Source organism: Prionailurus bengalensis, chromosome B4 (genome assembly GCF_016509475.1).
Source record: "Prionailurus bengalensis isolate Pbe53 chromosome B4, Fcat_Pben_1.1_paternal_pri, whole genome shotgun sequence".
Lineage (NCBI taxonomy): Eukaryota > Metazoa > Chordata > Mammalia > Carnivora > Felidae > Prionailurus > Prionailurus bengalensis.
The window spans coordinates 108476504-108493363 of NC_057358.1; the positions used below are offsets into that span (position 1 = coordinate 108476504).

General features: G+C 35.5%; 1 protein-coding gene across 1 annotated transcript in view; it reads right to left on the reverse strand.

Moving 5' to 3' along the window:
• MGAT4C (MGAT4 family member C) overlaps positions 1–16860 on the reverse strand; it is a 227911-nt gene that overhangs the window by 21903 nt on the left and 189148 nt on the right. Inside the window, exon 3 of the mRNA XM_043561810.1 lies at positions 10593–10678. The gene's annotated coding sequence lies outside the window, so the exon portion shown is untranslated. The remainder of the gene's footprint in view (positions 1–10592; positions 10679–16860) is intronic.

Sequence of the window (16860 nt, forward strand, 5' to 3'; positions counted from 1 at the left end):
ATGATTTAAAACAGACAAAACAAGTATCAGAAGCTAAACTAAGGAAATGGGACTAACAGCATAATTAAAGGTATTAATAAAAGATAACCACAACAGAAAAATTTAAAAACTCCAAATAGCAAGTACCAAAAGAAATTAAAGAAAAATATATAAAAAATCTACCACATGGAGAAATATACTAAATATTCCATCAAACAGAGAGGAAGTATACCATAAGACAACAGAGTTGAGACCAAACACATTAGTAGTATCAATAAATGCAAATGGGCTTAGCTCATTATTTATTTATTTATTTATTTATTTATTATTTTTTTAAAGTTTATTTGAGAAAGAGAGAGAGAGAGAGAGACCACGAGCAGGGGAGGGGCAGAGACAGAGGGAGAGAGAGAAAATCCCAAGCAGGCTCTGCACTGTCAGTGTGGAGCCCAAAGTGGGGCTTGAACCCACAAACCATGAGAACATGACCTGAGCTGAAACCAAGAGTAGGATGCTTAACCAACTGAGCCACCCTGGGGCCCTAATTCATTTCTTAAAAGAAAAAGATTTTCAAACTGTTTTGCATGTGTGGATGCACACACATGTACAAATACACACAAACCTGAACTTTAAATTGTATAAAAGAAACATATTTAAAACAGTTATTCAAGAAGGCTAATGATCAAGGGATGAGCAAAGTATTTTAAGCAAGTTTAAATAATGAGAGCACAGTTTGACACCCTGTTATACAATGTGAGTGAATATAGGCCATAAAAGCATAAAACTACTATATTTGAGCCACGTTGTGATGCTAGATGACACAATTCTCTACAAAACATGAACACAACGAGCTACTTCGTAAATCTGAAACAAGAGAAGTTTCTTAAGTCAAAACGTCTAATGTGAGGAGCCCATAAACACTCACAGAACAAGACAGGTCAAGAGGCCAAAAACTGTCAAGCATGAGAGCAGACGTTTGTATAAATCAAGAACTCTCAGAAACATAAGCATATGTATATAGATCCACAAACACAGTGAGAGATAGCAATATTCTTCTCTCAGAATCTGACAGTTTAAATAGTCAAAAAAATAGCAAAGACAAACTCTAAATAATCCAACGTTATCTCTTAATATTTAAATTTTGTGTGCGTGTTTTGGCCAACAAAGTATATATGGTATGTAGGGATTTTAAAGAATGTTTCCTGTCTGACCATAAATCAATGTAATACCAAATAATCCAACAAAGGAGGAGAAAGCGTCTATGAAAGAGATGCTGCTGATGGCTTGGGTGGAAATGTGATGGTGGGAAGTAGAGAGATTTAAAAGCAAGGTAACTCCCAGATATCATAATAGCATTACTGGGTAGCCATTTTTAAGCCATAGATGCTCAACAACAGCATTAGTCTCTCAGGGTCCCAGTGTGAAAAAAAAGGATGTTGGTACAAGTAACTAATAAAACTGAGTATTGAAAATCACTAAATTAAACATGGCAAACCCAAGTTCACCATCGTTTACAAACTGAAAGTATTAAAAGAAAGTAAAGGGGCACCAGGGTGGCTCAGTCGGTTAAGTGTCCAACTTTGGCTCAGGTCCTGATATTCTGGTTCATAGGTTTGAGCCCCGCATTGGGCTCTGTGCTGACAGCTGAGTCTGGAACCTGCTTCGGATTCTGTGTGTGTGTGTGTGTGTGTGTCTGCCCTTCCTCTGCTCCTGCTCTGCCTCTCTCTCTCTCAAACAAACAAACAAGAAACAAAACAAAAACAACAAAAAAAACCAAAAAAACAAAACACCATTAAGAAAATAAAAACTTGGTTTTCAAATTATTACACAGGTGAGCACATCCTGATAACATAGACTACACTAGCATGCTCCTGCTTAAAAACATCAGTCACACAAATGAAGACAGGTTATTTGAGCCGTATTTTGGTTCCATGTTCAAACAATGTTTTATTTGTGAGAAATTTTCCACATAGTCTTGGAATAATTTTAGAGAGGTAGAAAGTGTTTTTCAGAGGTCATGGTTGATTATTACAGATTAGGTTCATTTAGAAAAATGATAACTCCTATTATCATGGTTTGAGTGAATTATTTTTTCAGGATGATATATCATCATCTTTATATACCCTAAATGTCACAAGAGATTTATTTGCCGACAACATATGTTACAATATACTTTCTCTCTTGCATGTGTAATGGGACATGTTTAGTAGTTTGACTGCAAATGTTTCAAAACCAGCTTCTTTGTCAGAAATCTATAATACAACACTGTTAATTGTGAATATAGTTATGGAAATAGGGATATATAAAATCCCTCCTCCCCTTCTCCAAATGCAAGCAAAGTTGGCACATCTGGTTCAATAAGATTTCATTTTTTTTTATTTAAGGCAGAATCACAGGCTCTTTGGAAGACCCAGTGCTGAATGTTCACATATATGAAACTACTTCAAAGACTTAACTATTTAAGAATCATTTTGATGTGACACTATACCAAATAATTCATTTTTTTAATGGAAATAAATTATTTTCACTCTTTCCTTTCATAAAGATTTTTATACATGAATATGTGGATAAATATATCACATATAAATTGTATATTATATATTCATGTATTTATATATAATTTTGAAATTATATAGTGTAGCATATATTTGTATACACTGATATACACATAATTATACATAAATAGAGCAATATTCACCAGCAATGTAACTAATAAATCAGTGAGAAGGTACTATTTTTTTCACTATTTAATACTAATCCTATCTGAATTCTTAACTTTACAAACCATTCCCAAAGAGGATATAAGACATTATTAGTAATCTTTCCCTCCTATAATATTGTTCTTTCCCACCGTTCTGTCCAATCTTCTTTTCTTTACAACCTTTGGCATTACGTAACCTCTCTTACAACCACTTTTGGAGCAAAATTCAAACTTTAGATCATCAGCTAGGATTTCTACCTGAGTCTATTTCCAATTTTTGAATAACGATTTCCTGCTGATCACACAAACACAATGAATCTAAAACTACAGGATGATTTTCCATTCCAGCTTGCTCATCCCTGTAGTCTCATTTTTCATAGGGCTAGATTTCTAATCACCTACTCAAATCACCTCAAAAGTTTTTTGCCTCCGCTCTCCCAAACTCAGAAATATTCCAAGTTCAGTCTTGAGCCTTCAATCTCTCACTTGCCACAATTTGTCCCTGCCATTCTCACAGCCATTATCAAAGTTCAGGTTAATACTTCCTTTAACTTTGGCAACAGAAATTGCTTATGCTAATGGTCTTTCCTACCGGCATGCCATTCATCATTTGTTTATTAATTATCAGCCACTAAACAGGAAGCAGGCCCTAGTTTTGGAAGTTTGGCTCCTCAGCTCCAAGTGAGAAGACCTAAGGTAGATGTCAGGATGCGTTTCCAGGTTGGGGGGCTTTCAAAAGATGACTGATGGGTGAGGTTAGGAGGAAAAACTAACAACAGGGCTCGGGTGTGCCGCAGGGCAGAAATCAAGAAAGCGACCTGCAAATGATCTCAGTCATCTTAATGATAAAACAATGCGCTGAGGTAAACTGTGTGTGTAAGCAAAAGGATTGTGCTGCCCTCCCACTCTGCCCCCACCTCCCCTCCGTCTCCCCTCCCCTACCCCCCCAGCCCCCCGCCCTGCACAGATCTCAAAGAGTAGGTCCATTCGGATCCCAACATTCCCTGCCATCCTGGACCCCAAGTTTTATGTAGTGAAAAGTGTTTAGATGCCAATTTAGCCAGTCTGTTTCAGTTCTACTCTTTGCAAAAATGGGGGAAGGGGAAACTAATGGCTCTTAAAAAGTATTTTGTTTGATTTTCAAGTTCTGGAATTAGCTGCACTTTTATTTGTATTTTCATTTCCCGAGAAAGGATACTTGGAAGACAGCCAAGGAACCCTGGGCAGGTAGAGGAGACAGAGAATCTGAACAATTCTTTTGGATCAAAACTACAATCTCTTCATCCTGTGTCCTATTTCCCCTCCCTACTCCTGAGGTAAAATAACCAAATCTTGTTGTGTTTTGGAATAATGAAAGTAGTTTTATATTAAACGGAAACTACTTTTCCTACAGGAAATAAAAAAAATAGCTTGCATCTACTATGGTGGGAGTCCCATTGCTTTGGGTACTCTCTCCCGTTTCTGCCTCCCTACAAGCTGTGTGTTCTGCAGTCAGCAGAGAATCCATTGCAGGCCAACACCACCTTTCTTGACTATATGAAAGATATCTCCTCTTTGAGGACACTGAAGTTTATACAGGTTGTGACTTTGTCCCAAATCACCTAACTGGAAGAAACACATTGCAAAGTTGCAACCACAGTGAAACTTAGATTGCTTGAGACAGGAGCCTTAGCAATTGCTGCAGTAACTGGAGGAAGAAATACAAAACTTAAGCAGCTTCATGCAGATCATTTCAAGATGTCACCTCAGTGATCTGAGCTGCCAACTCCTGATGGCCTCCCTCTGACCTTTAGTGCAGTTAAAGTACTTTCTCAATGTTTTGCTTGTATACAGTTAAAATGCAAAGAAAGTAATCATAATTAAACACTACTGTTCCACTAGCTTTGAAGTTCTACAAGACTGAGCTTCTCTGGATTTTGTGTACATCACAGTGTGTGTGGTTGTAGGGAGACAACTCCACAGAAATGGCCTACATCCTTTCTCAGAGATGCAGCCCTGAAAGGACTGTAACTACATTGAGTGCAAGTGGAAGGATTGACAATCTTCCAGACAGTCCAGAAAAAAATGGCTAAAAAAACTGGATTTTCTTACAAGTTAGGCAGACGAAAAACAAAAACACAACAAAACAAGGATCAAGCAAAATTGAATAATAACCCCTTCTTGAATGGGGTCCAGAATCTTTGATGAGCTGCAATCTGTGAATCAACTCAAATAGGACAATACCTTTTTAGACACAAATGTTCATGCAGTGTATTGGAACTCTCCATTCTACCAATCTGGTGCTAACAAAGTTTTGTCACAGGGTTGAAGTCTCGTATCACCCAGCAATTTTAAAACTAGGATGATTGTTTTAATATCCTGGTTGAAACACAGGAAGATGGCTTGGTATTGCCAAGATTTCAACTTGCTTTGACCTCAGGTTGTGGCTAGACCCCAAGCTATGGAAACTAAAATTGTGTGCAAATGGGATAGTTCCAGCAGTAATATGAAATTTCCCTATACCAACATCAGCATCCCCGTGCCTAATGATAGCTCCTAGGGAAATGCAACAGATCTTCAGGAAAGCTTTGTTGGACCCTCCTTTAGAATCCAACATTGAGCAGAATCAGGCTTGTATTAGAGGTAAGGTTAAATGACATAGAAGTGAAAAGCAATCTGCATGTTAGTTTTGAAATCCCTACCATGGTGAGAGAAATTTCAGGATTGAACTGTTTACAAGCACAAAATGCCAAGAGGTGTGCCAAACTACTTTTTATTTCTCAAAGGCTTAACAATAAGTTGTTTTATCTGTGGGCATGATTTCCTACATAATTCCTTTCCTCCTTAAGCTTGGTATTTTCTGTGTATCAGTTTAAGAAAAGTAGTGTTGTCCACATTTTACTCTTCATGGATTTGCTCTCTTTTGTTACAAATTCCCACTTGGAATTTAATTTTAGGTCACCAAAAAGTTCCCTTCTGGCTGCAGATTTCCCTGAACCCCATTTTCAGTCAAAAATTGTTTTTCACTTTTTTGAACTCTTACCATTCTATCTATACATCTCTTAATTTACTTAAAACTTTCTGCTTCTTGATACTGTTTTTAGATGTCTTATTTCCCTTTGGATTCTGAGATTTTTATGTATAGATTTTTTTGTAAAAGCTTCTTATCATATCATGTTAGTACTTACAGAAGTGTTTTTTGTTGTTGTTGTTATTGCTGTTTTGTTTTAAGAGAGCAAACAACTGCTATTGTGTGTGTGTGTGTGTGTGTGTGTGTGTGCGCGCGCGAGTGCGCATGGGAGTCGTGTTGTAGAAATCTTAAACTTGGAGCTATGGGAAAGCTACTGGCCCGTGAATATTTGTATTTCTTTCCCACACCACTCTTAAACCTTGTCTAAGATCTCCCCTGCAATGACCCAGGCCTATAATGTAGATTGTAGGGTTTTTGTTTGCAAAAAATGCAAAACTTAACTTTATCCATTATCAAAGTACCGTAGACTCTTTTTTGTTTGTTTTATAATTTAAGGGAAAAGTGAGGATAATGCCAGTTGTTTGTGTTAGCATTTAGTGGGTTGAAATATTTTATAACTGAGATAAGTCAAAATCTATTACAATATTTAAGAAATGCAGCAGAAAAAGAATTAATGTTGACACTGTGAACATTTAGAAGACCACTAGAAAAACAGAGTAATTAGCTTGTGCCTGGAGAGCCTGAGACAGATGTAATCTGATCTAATATCAGAATTCAGATATGGTGCACAGTTTTAACGGCCATATAATTTTGGGACTGATATTATTTGGATCTGTGGGCCATCTGCTTATCTTTACTACATCATACATATGCATATATAGAGAGATAAAGATTATGCCATTATAACAAAATAAATATTATTTATTTCAAATCGTTGCTCATGGACACAGATAAAGTATTAGGTGCAGAAACACTTCATTATTTTTCTTCTTGGGAAGACACTGTGGAAATTTGTGTGCTAGTTTTCATCAACTCAGGAAAAATTGTCATTTATTAAAGAATTGATGCTGATGTGAAGTGACAAGTGAATTATTACACCACAGAGCTGTTTGCTTCAAGTGCATATGCTTGTGCATGTTATCACGAATTCTTCATGTTTCTAGAATGTTACTTGGACTATATACAACAAGCCACAAAATGTTAATGAGTGCGGTTCTCTCTACAGCTCTTTAGGGTAAAACCACACTTCCCCAGTGCAAATTATTCCATGACTGTAGAAGAGACTGAAAAAGAAAAAAAAAAAAAAAAAAAAAAAAAGGAAGCCAAGGGGCACCTGAGTGGCTCAGTCAGTTAAGCATCTGAGTTTTGGTTTCAGCTCAGGTCATGTTCTCACAGTTTGTGAGTTCAGGCACTGCATGGGGCTCTGTGCTATGTGGAGCCTGCTTGGGATTCTCTGTCTCCCTGTCTCTACCCCTCCCCCACTTGCACTTGCTCTCTCTCTCTCTCTCTCTCTCTCAAAATAAACATTGTTAAAAGAAAACAAAACAAAACAAACAAGGGAACTCATATCCCTACCCATCTAAATGAATGTGGCTACATTAATCTACTCCAAAGAACTAAGCTTTAATTTAAATTTTATTTGATAGTCTATTTTTAAATCAACAAAATGAAAAAGTAAAATTATATTCTCCAAATCATATGGGCTTGTATCCAGCACTTAACCCCACATCAGGGAAAATCACAAAGTGAGTCTTGCCATCAACTGTTCATCTGTCTGACATGTGGCACTATATGTATCTGACTTGCTTGGCTTGCCTTTTTTAATGCTTGCCCAATTTGCTTTTCTACTTTGTGGAAGGCAGCACACACCCTCAGGGCAGTATTCGATACTTTCTGATGAAAAAAAAGAATGTTGCTGACATAGCAAAAGCTTCAGGAAGTCACAAAAACGGGAAAGGTTTTATAAAACATGATTACCATTCCATTTTTTACAAAATGTTCAGATATTGATGGAACAAAGGTAATTGTATTTTAATTCAAGGTTGTTTTTTTTTTTTACAGTCCCAAGTTGTGTGGTTCACTTGTAACCGTAGGTGGTAGCAAAGTGGAAAATTATGAGGCTAGATTATTCCTTAGGGTTCACAGTGATAACCAGAAAGATTATTTTCTGGTTTACTTGAAGCAGATAGAAACACAGATATAAAATGCATGGCATTGACAAGCAGGTTTCCTGTCATGGACTATTAAAATGGTAAAACTTGAGATGAGGATTGGGAAGAAAGCATAGTCAGTTTTTTCAACACGGAAGCTAAGACAAGAAATGTTCTTTATTTACCTACTTCTCTTTTAGAATATCATTCTCTTACAGATCTCGAGTTTCCTTCCATTGAGCTAAAAAGGGCTAGCTGGTGTGGAATCAATAATAGCCAACATTGAGTACTTTAAAGTATTTGCGGGGTGCCTGGGTGGCTCAGTCGGTTAGGTGTCTGACTTTGTCTCAGGTCATGTTCTCAGGGTTTGTGGTTCGAGCCCCGTGTCAGGCTCCATGCTGACAGCTCAGAGCCTGGAGCCTGCTTCAGATTCTGTGTCTCCCTCTCTCTGGCCCTCCCCTGCTCACGCTCTGTCTCACTCTCTCTCTCAAAAATAAACATTAGTATGTGTGCTGCTGAAACGAGCACAAAAATAAATAACCATTAAAAAAATTAAAGTACTTGCTAAGTACTTTAGCAAGAATATAAGAGTTAGTGCTTAGGCAGATCATGATTATGAAAGCTGTTTTGAGTTGTGGTAGGGAAGAAAAGATGATGATGATGATGATGATAACCGACTCAGAGGGCTGTAAAATTTTGTTAAGTCTTCCACAAAACTCATGGGGTAGATAAGAACATATTTCGTGATTATTCTCACATTACAAATAAAAAACCTAAAAATCGGATAGATTAAGTGATGTGGCCAGGGACCATATATAGCAAGGTGTGATACATAGGTGTGATAAAGGACGGGTCTTTCTGATTCTCTGACTTTTTATGCATTCCAGTCTACTCAGTTTATCAGAAAGCTCTACAAATGAGGTGCTTCTTGGGGAGCCTGACTGGCTCAGTTGGTAGAACATGTGATTCTTGATCTCGGGTTTGCAAATTGGAGCCCCATGTTGCACGTAGAGATTACTTAAACATAAAATCTTAAAAAAAAAATCTTAACCTTTTGATCATGACCTGAGCCAAAGTCAGATGCTTAACTGACTGAGCCACCCAGGTGCCCCAGGACTATAGCTTTTCCTTAGTTCTGATTCTGAATTTAAGAAACCAATAGGACTTAGGTATCCTCGTGTTGATTTTGAATCTGAGCGGTGAAACAGGACTTTGTATTAAATACTACAAAGCTTTTGCTATTTCATACCTTTGAATTTTCTGGAATCAAGAAATATGTTAATAAACTACACCCAATGCTCAAGTAGAATATATGATTCATTGTAGCCACTTAAAGCTGTAACTGAATTTTTCCATTCACAAACTGTGTATGCTTACGGATGGCCATAACATTTACATTGTTTGGTGTTTACAAGCATATTTGCCAGCAAATTTTGGCTTTTGGAGAGGTAGAGTTGAGTTGGGTAACTTACAGATTACTTCTGTGTCAACAATCTTGAAAAATGAAATTTTTTCTCTATCTTTAAAACTCTTCCTGAATGAAAATGTCCATTATAATTTGTCAATAAATCACCTCCACATATTCCATTTTATCTAAGACCTATTAATGTTCTTGTATGTTTACTATTCTAAAATACATCTAAAATTTTCACTTTGTAAAAATGCATATAGAAAAAAGATTAAAGAGCTACAATGACATATTAATATTTGTTGTAGGTGTTTCATACAAGTATGAGTGGTTGTTACTTCTTTATATTCCTCTGTATTTCCTAGTTTTCTGTAATAAACATAGAGCACATTTAAAACAACATATTTGTTTTAAAAAGCACCTCAAATTCGACATATAAAATTTTTAAAAATTTTTTAAAGTTTATTCACACTTGAGAGACAAGAGACAGAGCATGAGAGGGGGAGGGGCAGAGAGAGAGGGAGACACAAAATTCAAAGCACATTCCAGGCCTCAGCTGTCAGCACAGAGCCCCAGAAGGGGCTCAAACTCACACACCATGAGATCATGACCTGAGCCAAAGTTGGATAATTAACTGACTGAGCCACCCAAGTGCTGCTATGTATAATATATATTTAAAGTTATGCAAAAAAAAGTGAAGCAAAAATATGAGAAGGTATTATTTAGTTCTAAAGGTAAAAAATGTTTTCTGAGCTGAAGAATATTTAAATTCTTCTTTCTCTTTTTATGTTTTGTACAATAAGTGCTCATATATTAATTTTATGGAAGATAGTTTTCTATAAACACTCTTCTAACTGTACTTCAATATCTAAATGGACAACTTAGGCCAAAAAATTCTAATTCATAGAGCTAGATTAATACAAAATTTCAAGTTGACTAGTGGTGCTAATTCAGATACAGGAAAACAAATATCATCAACTATCCTACAGCCTGCTCTTGGTGAAATTGAAGCAGTCATTTCTGTAGTTAAATGTTCAAATGGAAAGCTGCAATGTCTGTGGCCTAGGGATACTGACAGCAATGGTATAATTGACATTTTTTAAATGGATTTTAAAGTCTCAATTCTGTTCCTTCACTTTGTTATCAGAAATCTTAAAAAATTCTAATATATCAGTTTAATTTTTTTCAATTCCTAGACTCACAAGGTTATAATTAAATCTAGTAATATTAACAGTTGTATAACAATATTAGTTCATTTGGGTTACCCTCAAATGGAAACAGAATCAAAACTTTGCCTTTTACCTATGGTTACTGATTTCTTAAAACAGTCAAGTGGTTTTTAAAAAGAAATAAGTAAATTTAAATCTAGATTCATTACCAGTTCCTTAAATATAATTTTATACCAACCTTTCAGTCTCTCCTCCTTTTCATTCTCCCGTGGTAGGAATTACTTTATTGATTAGGAAGCTATGGCCTGAGTGCATAATGAAAATCTGTAATGAAAAACTCATTTGAGAAAGAAATTAATAATTTCAACAGTGAAATCCAATTTTCCTATGTTCATTCTTGTAATCTATTTTGCATTATTTCCCACATGTACTCCAAACATCACTGACTCATGGCATTGTGCAGATAATCGATTAAAATGAAAGAATTACATAAAATATGTTTCTTCAAGGCTAACCTCTGGCTCTTTTGTATTAAAATAGTTATATTTCTATATTCAATAGCTAAAAATGTTTTTAGAGAATTAAATACTTTTGCAAATACATTTATTGAATAATATTTATATATGTTGTTTTAGGATTCTATAATTTATTGAGGAAAATAGACTATCAACTATGAGCAAACACTAAAAAATCTACATTTTAGGGAAATGTATTATATGATAGGCACCGTGCTATAGGACTTTCTACATTCACTGTCTATTTTCTTCCTGCAAGAACTTCAATAGGCAGAGACTATGATATCCATTTTTTAATCAAGAAAAAAGAGGCTTTAGGGAATGTTTAGCAAACTTGTCCAGGGTTGCATACTGGTTGAGATTCAAACCAAATGGCCATACTGACCCATAGTAGTGAAAGTATAATGATAAATTAGGAGAAATACTGCTTATAGTATCATAGATATGTCTGTAGTTGTGATAGCATGTATATGTCCTTAACTCTCATGGTTTTGCTAATATAAAATAAAAACTAATGCTACAATAAACAAAGTGTCTAAGTCCTGTTCATAATGAGTGAGAAAGAGAAACTATATTGCATTCATTTTCTTTAAATACACAATAATGAAAGAATGTATAAAAAATAGAAGCAGTAAACCACCATACCCCAAAGTTCCTACTAGAAATAACCAGTTCTTTCCATAACTTAATTTCCCAGGGCCTTTTCTACACATACACAGACATAGCACACACAGCTCTACTTAAAATAGCACAAATACACTGAACCATATTATGTGTACTGCTTTGTGTCTTTTTGTTTCTTAACATACGTTAGAAATCTTTTCTCATCAGTACAAATAGGGTTCTTTATTTTTTAAAATTATTGAACTGTAGGTCTAGTTGAAACACTTACTAATTGGGCCCTCTCCGAATAAATATATCTGTAAGTCATTTCCAAATATTCCTTATTACAAAAGATTCAACAGCGATATAACAAAATTCTTGTAACATACCATTGTGCATAATTTTTTATATAATCCTATAAGTGAAATTGCTGGGTCAAAGGGTAGCTACATTTATGATACATACTGCCAACTCTCTTTAACCTTGTAATATATCCCTGTGTATTAAATGTAACACTGTTAGAACTGGTTCTGTGTTTCTTGTCGGCATTTCAAATAGATCTTCCCGCCTCCCAATAAATTTAAGCAGATTTGAGAGATTGCTGTTGACAGCTTAGTTAAATAAGCTTTCTTAGCTCTTCCAATTTGTGTGTTTATAATTCTTCCAGAGCCAGAGACATTACTAAAAGGGGTCCTTTCCAATTAAAGTAACAACAATGCATTTATGTATGGTGCCATTTACTGAATAGGAGGTGATCTCCATAGAAAATACTCATGTTTCAATCTGCATTGAATTTGGTTTCTTAAAATCATTATTAACCAGTTCTAAGTATATTACAAATAAATATGTCCATCTTCTTAAAAATAGTAATAAAACAGAGCTATAATAAACCATTATTAGGAAACCCTCAGGAAATGAAGAATTTTTAACTTTGAAACTACCACACCTTGTAAGCAAACTGAACAGCAACATAACAGACAGTGAAAGAGGCTGCAAAAGGCATTTCCATAGATATTTTTCCGACTATTGGCTCTTCCAATAACCAAGCATTAAAAGACTTTTCCTGTCTTCCATGTATCCTCAAATACAATGGCTAGTGACTAACTTAAAATATCCTGGCAAGAAGCATTATTTAAAGATAATTAGACATTTGTGTATTTTTTAATAATTTTATTATGAAAATTATACTTTAAAAATCACTAGTTTCTCATTTGTACTCCATTGGCTACTCTAATATTTAATTAATTACTTAGATCGCATCATATAGTATAATATACTCTATTTCTTGTCAAGAATTTTTGGATGTTTTTATATGAACTTCATATAATGAAAAACATTAATTGAGAACACAGGTTGTTACAGACTGCACATTTTAACTGCTTTCTATCGGTTAAGAATGCTAGCCCAGTAATAAAATATTCTAGTCAATGGGAAATTATCCATTTCAGTGATTAGACAAAAACTTGAAATTTATGTGAATACATGTAACACTGAAACCATGTTAAACATAACAATATTTTATAATTCATAAAACAGTTTAGAATCTTTCAGATGCTCCAAAGCCATCAGTATAGCTCTTACTATAATTTTCCAGAGAATCTACCAATGATAAAATTTACTTTACTTTGCTAAGCTCATCTCTGAAATAACAATTTTAGACTTTAATGTGCATATTCATCTTTTCCTAGAAAAATATTGTATATGTGCAGTAATATTTCATCAACATAAAATATATATAGTTAGTAACGGTCGGTAATCAGTACAACTTTTGATTTTACATATTCTCCATTGACCTGAGATATTTAGGTTTTCCAGTCTTTAAAAGCAAGGGTATCTAGTTCAGAAAATATCAAACACATGCCGTTAAAAATGCTCCATCAACTGTTGTCTCTAAAGAATATCTTACATTCTTCAGATCCTTCTATCACTCTCCTCTGCAGTATTTTCTTAAAACAAATAACCATGTCATTCTCAAGCATGAGACATTTCATAATTCCATTTGCTGGTGGTACAAAGTTCAAATTCTTTTGCATGTCATTAAAAACTCCTGTCACCTTCTTTTGCCTTAGTAGTTGACAGTATTCCGCCTCTAACATCACGTTGTTTTTTTTTAAGTTTATTTTATTTTGAGAAAGAGAGAGAGAGAGACTCCTAAGCAGGCTTTGTGCTATCAGCACGGAGCCTGATGTAGAGGCTGGATCTCACCACTGTGAGATCATGACCTGAACTGAAATCAAGAGTTGGACGCTCAACCCACTGAGCCACCCAGGCACCCTCTTAACACAGTGTTCTATGTCTGCTCAAATGGTCCATGCTTCACACCCAGTAGCTCAAATTATGCTCCTTCTTTTAATTTTTTTTAATATTTATTTTTGAGAGAGAGACAGAGACAGAGTGTGTGGGGGAGATGGGGAGAGATAGAGGGAGACACAGAATCTGAAGCAGACTCCAGGCTGTGAGCTGTCAGTACTGAGCCCAACATGGGGCTTGAACTCACAAACCATGAGATCATGATCTGAGCTGAAGTAGGACACTTAACCAACTGAGATACCCAGGCACCCCTATGCTTCTTTTTGAAGCATTGCCTGATTTCCCCCTAATAAACTATGGCTCATTGGAGGCAAAATATTTACTTAGGAAAATATATACCTCAGAGATGTTCCCCAACATTTTTGAGTGGATTTTTAATTGATGAATTTATCATTCGAGAACACAGATAAAAGCATCTCTTCAATTAAAATCTAAGAAACCTTTAGTGTAACTTCAAAGAAAGTGTTTCTAATTATAACACAGTATTTTACTAATTTGATTGCTATGTTGTATGCAAAAGTGTGGGTAGGAGTTTGATCCTGAGGGGAGATTCTAGGGATTGGGAGGAGGATTATTACATTAAAACAAAAAGCTTTAGTGAAGGAAATAAGAGGGAAAAAATGTCATATTATAGCTAAGATATGACCCAAGATCTCTCATTACACACCCTAATTTATCTATATATTAACTCTACATGTAATTATTGCAAACTTTTACCAGTGTAATTTTGATCATTCACACTGGAATACCAAGCACTGTGTTTTCAATTTTCTAATTATTGTCTGCAGCATTAAACATGGTAATAGTCATCTGATTGGCACTTTAAAAGACTGAACAAATTAAAGACAAGAAGTACTAAAATACCTGATGTTTTTTAAAGGACAATGGTACAAACATAAAAAGCAGACAATCTCCAAATTTACATATAACCAGCATATTGAGCTTTTAGTAGTGCTGGCTCTGTGTTAAGAATTTTATGTGCTATAATTCATCTAACTGTCACAGAAAACTTGTGAGATAGGCACCATTAATATCTTTGTCATTTTATACACGTGGAAACAAGTTTATTGAGGTTAAATAACCGTCTTAAAGATATACAACCTGGAAGTGATGCAGATAGGGAACTCAAAGGCAGCTGATTTAGGAACCCAGGGTCTTTTTTTTTTTTTAATGTTTAGTTATTTGTTTTTGAGAGACACACAGAGAGAAACAATAGGGGAAGGGTAGAGAGAGAAGGAGAGAGAGAATCCCAAGCAGGCTCCATGTTGTCAGCGCAGAGCCTGACACAGGGCTCAATCTCAGGACAGGAAGAGATCCTGACCTGAGGCAAAATCAAGAGTCAGACACTTAGCTGACTGAGCCACCCAGGGTGCCCCTGAGAACCCAGGATCTTAATCACAATATATTCCTCCTTCTTTTAATTTAGGATGAATGGAGTTTCCTGGTTATTTCAACATAGAATGGCATATCACAAAAATTTTATCTTGTACATTTTTGAGATTGGAGATTAATTTGGAAAAGGAAAAATGACTTAAAATGAGAAAATAGGCTTAATAAATTAGTCTCTAAATCCAGAGACATGGGGAAATTACTCTAAGTGGAATATTGACAATGGGTTGGTAATGGAGCAACCATTTTACTTGAGGGTATGCCTTTTGAAACCAAAGGAGCAAGAATGGGAAAATAAAGGAAATAATGTCTATTAGTTATTGGAGATTATCTCTATTTTTATTGGATTAGTAGATGTTTGAATATGAAGTTTGTAAATACACAGGGAGATGGATCAATTGGATAAAAATCAAAGTTCCAGTGCAAATTGGATATTTTTCATTTTCTGAGAATTTTAAAAACATTGTAAAACCAGTCTGAGTAACCCAAAGCTTTTGTTCTGCATTCATAGGTCTTTCTATGAAGTAGTCTCTATTGTATGGTATAATTACTTTAAAATCATTGGGTTTTTTGGTGATTTAATTTGAAAATGTTCATTATTGGGGGCACCTGGGTGGCTCAGTCAGTTAAATGTCTGACTTCGGCTCAGGTCGTGATCTCACAGTTCGTGAGTTTAAGCCCCACATCGGAATCTGTGCTGACAGCTCAGAGCCTGGAGCCTGCTTTGGATTCTCTGACACCTCCCCGCTTGCACTCTGTCTCTTCTCAAAAATAAACATTAAAATATTAAAAAAAAAAGAAAATGTTCATTGTTATATCCAAAAAGTAATCTCTTCATATGATATACTTACTTATTTTCAGTACAGTCAAATTTTAGTAGCAGAATTACATTTTTAGAAGAAATCTTCAAAATCAGTTGAGTATTTTTATTCAGATAGTGTTATGTGAAGAATTACAACAATTTGGTTTTGGGGTATCCATTTCCTTGTGTTATATAACATTTGTTTGTTTTTTTTAATTCTTCATTTATTAATTTGCCACATTTTTTGTGCCTACTATGTATCTGGATAAAGCATGAGGATGCAAATATGAATATAATATTTCCCACCAAGAAGCTTAGAGCCTCTTAATGGAGAATCTTAAATTCTGATTAAATATGAACTTACACTCTGCTTAATAGTATTTCTGCTTAGCAAAGCTATGGTTAGAAAAGAAGAACAATACTGCTCTTACCCAAGGGAAACTGTAACCTCAACAAGTTAGACAACCAGTCAAGGTTTGCCTCTTGCATCTCTCTGAGAGGTGATGTAGTCAAATATCAGCAAACATGGAAAGCAGAAGGGAACTTCTTATCACAATCTTCACTGCAGTTAGTCATGGAGTTAGAGAGAGTCTTTTCTTCAAAATGTACATTTATTATTTTCCACAGCAAAATTGTTTTTTTTTAATTTTTTTGTTTATTTCTGAGACAGAGAGAGACAGAGCACAAGTGGGGGAGGGGCAGAGAGAGAGGGAGATACAGAATCAGAAGCAGGCTCCGGGCTCTGAGCTGTCAGGGCTCGAACTCACAAACCAGGAGATCATGACCTGAGCCAAAGTCAGTCGCTCAACTGACTGAGCCACCCAGGCGCCCCTCCACAGCAAAATTGTTAAGCCCATGTTCAGTATACACCAGCGTTCTGCTGGGGG